Genomic DNA, 6000 nt, shown 5'->3' on the forward strand with positions numbered 1-6000 from the left:
AACCCCAAGGCTGGCGACTCAGGGCTAGCCCATTTGCTCCGGCAACCCCTTTCTTTGCTGCAACCGTCCTCTCAGACTGGGGTAAGGAAGGGGAAAATGGACTCCATCATGCTACATTGTTACCTTTTATAATAAGACTTTAAAACAAATGTTAAAGCAGAATATAATTGGCTCCCAGCACCAGAAGGAACATCTTTCTGTACAAGGAGGGGATGTGTGCATGTGTGTTCACGTCTGTTGTGCTGGACTGGGGACAGCATTTGGGCACCATGCAGGAGTACACATGTGCAGATGGTGTGTTCAACCCGGTACTGACCTTTCCTGAGGTCCTGGGGGGTAGAGGAGCGTCTCCTGAGACTCACATCTTTCACAGGAAGCTTTGGGGCTGTCCCCTTCCCCACTGCAAGGGGTGGCTTATGAGTCTTTCAGTCTTCAGGCCCACGCTGATATTCCTCCCACTAGCACCATCCCAGGCAGCTCCTGATTGTCCCCAGGACCCTTGGGTGAGACCTCATGGGACTTCTTGTAGGTTAAGGTCACACTCCAGCCATCAGGGGTCCCAGATGCAACCCGATTCCAGATCCATAAAGAGCAATTCAGCATTTCTAGGAGCTTAAAATCAATTCTGCTCTTTTATCATTGGGACAGAGATTTTTTTCTAGGACCATCTGGACTCCCTGGAGTTGCTGCCAGCAGGACAGCAGGGAAACTCCAGGCCAGTGCAGGCTGATTAGGATATCGGCGTGGTTTCCTGTGATGTCTTCCACTCACCAGGTCAGGCAACTGCAGCCTGTTCCTTGTATTTCACAGAGTCCTTACAGTGGAGCTGTTTGGTTTCTACAGGAGCACAGGAGGAAAACAGCGAGGAGGAGGAGTGTGGAGAGAAAGACTCATGCAAAAAAGGGAGAGGAAATGAGTGATGCTGAGGAAGGCGAAAAAGGCAAATAGCAACAGCAGTAGCAGCAGGAGCAGAGAAAATTGGGATGTGAGGGTGGGAGGGAAAAGCAGAAAGGCAGGGTTCTGTTCATGATAATATTAACCTGAGTTCCTGGTTAACATTTTTTAGTGACTCATTAAATATGCATAAGAACGTAAGGAAGGAAGCTTGCAGTTTTAAGATAAAGCCCAGTGTTTCCACAGTCCCCATCCTTGGGAAGAGCTGTGGGTGACTTCCCAGGCTTCCCCTGCCACCTAGTCTACAGGTGGGTAGACTAGCAGAGCTGAGTGACTTTGCTGCACTCCCCTGCCCTCAAACTGGCAGAGGATCCCCTACGACATAAGGGTTGAGATGCCAGAAGCTCTTTGAAGGCAGTTTGCTCTTTCTTTCTTTCTTGGGTTTTCCTTCCTCATATTCTGCTCCGTTTTCTCTTTTGTCCTGCTTAACCCTGGATAAACCACTAAACCTTTTGGAACTTCTGCACTTAATGAAAATGGAGACAAGAAAACTTTTTCCGGCCTTTTCTCTAGAATACTGTTGAGATCAGCTCTCATCTATAAAGGGCTTTGTATGCTGCAAATGACAGCACAAATGTTAATTGTGATGGCTGTATTCTAGGATGATATTCCTTTTCTTGGACTTCTCTGGCCATCCAGTTGTTAAGACTCTGCCCTCCCAGTGCAGGGGGCACGGGTTCAATCCCTTGTCGGGGAATTTCCTGCATGCCACATACTGCAGCCTGAAAAAAGAAATTGCTTTCCCCAACCCAAAGGCTTTCCACTCTTCAGTATGAATGTCAGAAAGGGTGCTATTAATACAATTTTAGAATTTCCCTATACCTTAGGCCAGCAGGTAATGTTAATGAGGATTTGGAAAACAACTGCTGGATCACCAGGGTTGACATGAGGTCTGTCCTTTCAGTAGCTTTTGTTTTCTACTCTATGGACAGTGATCTACCTCCAGTGTTCACAACTCAGAGCTTTGCTATCTCTTGATTCAGTTAAGCAAGTATTCCGGGATTAAGTTCCCTAGGAGCTATGGGTGTGGTCTCGGCGTACCCATTTAGAATAAGTCTATTTGGGCCCAGAACATCTGGACCTTATGTAAATACTATGTGTGTGTGTGCGTGCGTGTGTGTGTGTGTGCACGTGCATGCACGCACGTGCGCATGTAGAGGGATGAATTTGAAAATGCTATGTGAATAAATAATGGAGTAGCAAGGAAGGCATTCTGTGTGATTATGGTGAGATAACCCTAAACCAATAAGAGAGGGAAACAGGAAAGCTGACTAAGAGAAAATAAAAGCTGATCCCTGGTAGAGACATAGGATCTGAATCTGTGCAGCTAAGTAGTGATTAAGAGGAAATGAAATATGACATAAAACTCAAGAGGAGGGTTTTATCTTGTCCAAGGAGCAAAAGGAATGTGGGAAAGAGAGACTTTAGAATCCATAGGTATCTTCTTGTTCTGCTAGGAGAGGCAGGATCTTGGTATGATTTCAGGACTTATAACACCTTCAGAAAAGACTTGCAGCTAGCTTAAGGTCAGGTGGCATGATCACAAGTTGTCTTCAATCTGTGATTTACTTGCTTGTGTGGATGCCTGGCATCTAGCTCTGATTAGAAAGGGTAATCCAAAGACAAGCTTCTGTTTTAAGAGACTACTTGTGTGTGAGGAGCCCCAGGGACTGTGGCTGGATGAGGGAGGTTAGCTGTTAATGCCACGGCTTTGATAGTCTAAATGCAAGTCTGCTGTGGCATAGGTGCAGCTGATCTTTCCCAAGCCTTCATACAGTGCAGTTAGAAAAACCTGCAGCCTTCTCTTCCAGGAAAGGACTAGATGTTGCCATGCATCACTTCTCTTGTCCGCCCACAAAGAATGAAGAAGCAGGTCAAAGCTTACCTGTCAGTCATTCTGAGCTGACCTCCACTGGAGATCTCTTCATTGCCCACAAATTAGCCCTCTGTACACCTCACTCTAGGGAAATCAGTCTTCCCTCCACATCCACCAGGAGGAGGCAGAGAGCACGCCTGACTGGGTGACGGCAGGGGCAACCTTGCTTCACAAGGGACTGTAAAACTACCCCCCACTTTCTTCCTTCGACAGCAAATGCAGAGGTTAGGGCTTCCCCGCTGGCTCAGCGGTAAAGAATCTGCCTACCAATGCAGGAGATGCAGAAGAGCTGGGTGTGATCCTTGGGTTGGGAAGATACCCAGGAGTAGGAAGTGGCAACCCACTCCAGTATTCTTGTCTGGAGAATCCCACGGGCAGGGGAGCCTGGTGGGCTACAGTCCTTGGGGTCGCAAAGAGTTGGTTTACCGATGGCACAGTGAGCATCAAGTTTGTTTCCCAGAGTGGGGAGAAGGGAAATGAGGGAAGGGAGACAGCATATCAAAATGCACTTCCAAGACAAAAATCATTTCTGTGGCACATGGTGCTACTGAGGGAGAGGTGATGACAGCCTCCTCCCATTTCAGGAACAGTTCCCAGAGTTGTCCGTAGGCGGATTCACATGACACATTCTTAAACCCAGTTCCATTCGGTGCTGTGTTTGCTCCTTGTTCACATCTCAGGAACAATGCATCTCTACATCTTTGTATCTGAGTTTGATTCCCAATTGGTTGTCTAGCTGAATATCCAGGCTGGCTTGCTTATCATGCATTTGTGCCAGTATATATCCTTTCGAGTCATGAAACTTCATCAATCCAGCCCTACTTGTGCACCAGAGCTGGAATATTGAATTGTGTGAATGCTGATACTTTAAGAGAATTATAATTAGGAAGTTGGGTGTTCTTCACAATGTTTTGATATGAAAAAATACTAATACATGTTGCTGAAAGAAATAACAACCAATGATGCAAATTTGCCTGGAAACTATTCTAAATCCAATTTGCAACTTTCTGTGAGATAAAATTTTGGTTGTGACATTTTTTGATTGATGTCTCTATATGAGGAGGTTTTTGGCTTTTTAGTGTTGCTGATTTTCTGTTCTCACTCCTCAAAGAATCTTTGCCAACATACCACTGACATTTGAGGAAGAGAATAGAGACAGTTTGGCTTCTTGTAAATTCTTCTGTTTCCTTGGTGATGTAAATAATTATGGAACACATAAAAAGTTTTTAGCAAGTTCAAATGTGGTTTTGAAAAAGCAGGTTTACTACCTGTGATAGGGACAGCAGGAACAATCTCAGCAAGAAATTCTCTGCTCTTTAACTCGCTTTAATTTAGAAAATCTTCCTTAAAACACAGGGCCTACTCAGATGCCAATTTAATGCCAATATAAAATATGTACTTAATATGGTTCAGTAAAGCTGTTCAGGTGGGTGGGTGGCTTTGGACCCCATCTCTGACAGAATAATTCTCTGCCATCTTCAGCATTACTGGAAGAATCCTGTTCAATGGGCAGACCCAGAACCCAGGAGCTTGAAAGGAGGGGCTGAGTCACCTAAAACTGAGTGAAGAATTAATCCATGTCCATTGTGGAGTCTTCACATGGACAGGTTCTCTCCACGGGGGAAAGACGACTGCCGCTTTGGAGGAGGTCTGACTTGAATCACACCCTCAGTGGCATGCTTTTCACTTTGACTCTTCCAAACTGTTCTCATGTTCTTCAAGTCCCCAGTTTCTCTTTTTCCTTCCTTTACCACCACATCTTCTTTTAATGTTGGCAAATCACCTCACTCCCTTACTACCTCCCAGGTAGAAATATAAGCTTTGTCCATTTATTACCTGTGGGATTTTACTGAAGTTATTTCCCTTCTCAGTGATTCTGCTTCCTTCACTGTAAAATGGGGATAACCACAGTACCTATCTTATGAGGTGGTTGTGAGGATTAAATGAGTTAATATATGAGAATAGTTTAGGCCTATACCATGGTGAATGCTTAGTAAATATTAGCTCTTACTGTTTCTGAGAACACAGAGGCCAATGACATGAATTCCATCATCCAAACTCCTCTTCACCTGAAAAAAAACTCTGTCACTCTCCACCACTGCCTCCCTCAGAGCAAAAAAGTCTTATTTTCTAAATCTGTGCTCTCCACCTGTGTCTTGATTCCATCCCCTCCCATTTCCTCAAGGGAACTTTGTTGAATGAATTCTTTTCTCCTTCATAGTTTAAATTGATTCCTTTTTCCTGGCTCCTGTTTCTCATTCTCAAACACACTCAGGTCTCTCCTATTTTGAAAAAGGCCTCTGTATGACCCCCATGTCTTTGAATTACTGTCCCATTTTCCTCCTCCTTTCACTGCCAAATACTCTGTGCCTCCATGTCTTCGTGACTCACTTTCTCATTATTCCTCTGCCATCCGGCTCTCTCTGCCACCCCCCACTCTCACATGGTTATGTCTGTGGTCACCCATCTCCAAATTCAAAGGACTTTTCTTGATTTCTGTCCTCTTTAGCCACTTTGCCGTGGTCAGTATTGCTGGCTGTCATCTACTCTGTGAAATCCTCTCCTCTCTTGCACTCTCCTCTGAGTGCAAATCTGTTGTGCTGCTGCTTCTCCTTTCCTGTGTCTTTTCTGTCCAATAAATACCCTTACAGGTTCCATTTCTTTATTTCTACTCTTCAGTTGTGGGCATGGAGGGTGTTCACCATGCAACCTATTGACCTCTCTACTCTTACTCTATGATCTCTTGCAGGTCTTGTGCCTTACCATCATTCCTTTAAGTGTGGCACCTGCCTCATTCTTTGTACTCACCTCTTTAGCCTCATGCATGCATCATGCTTGCTCTCATTCTCTGTTTTGGCCACTCTGGCTTTCTTTTGGGTTCTTGAAGGTGCTGGGGCCTTTCTGACATAGGATTTTTGTTATTGGTGTTGTTTAATTTGCATTCATCTTTGTCTTTTTTTTTTTCAAAGCCCTCATTGTTATTGTAATTTTTTTCTATTTTGAAGATTGAGATATAATTCACATACCACAAAATTTTATCCTCTTAAAGTATATGATTCAGTAGGCTTTAGTATATTCACGAAGTTGTGCAACAGTTACCACTATTTCATTCAAGAACATTTTCATCACCTCAGAAAGAAACCCTATACCCATTAACAGGCCCTCTCTTT

Source organism: Giraffa tippelskirchi, chromosome 7 (assembly GCF_054371585.1).
Source record: "Giraffa tippelskirchi isolate mGirTip1 chromosome 7, T2T-mGirTip1v1.2.pri, whole genome shotgun sequence".
Taxonomy (NCBI): Eukaryota; Metazoa; Chordata; class Mammalia; order Artiodactyla; family Giraffidae; genus Giraffa; species Giraffa tippelskirchi.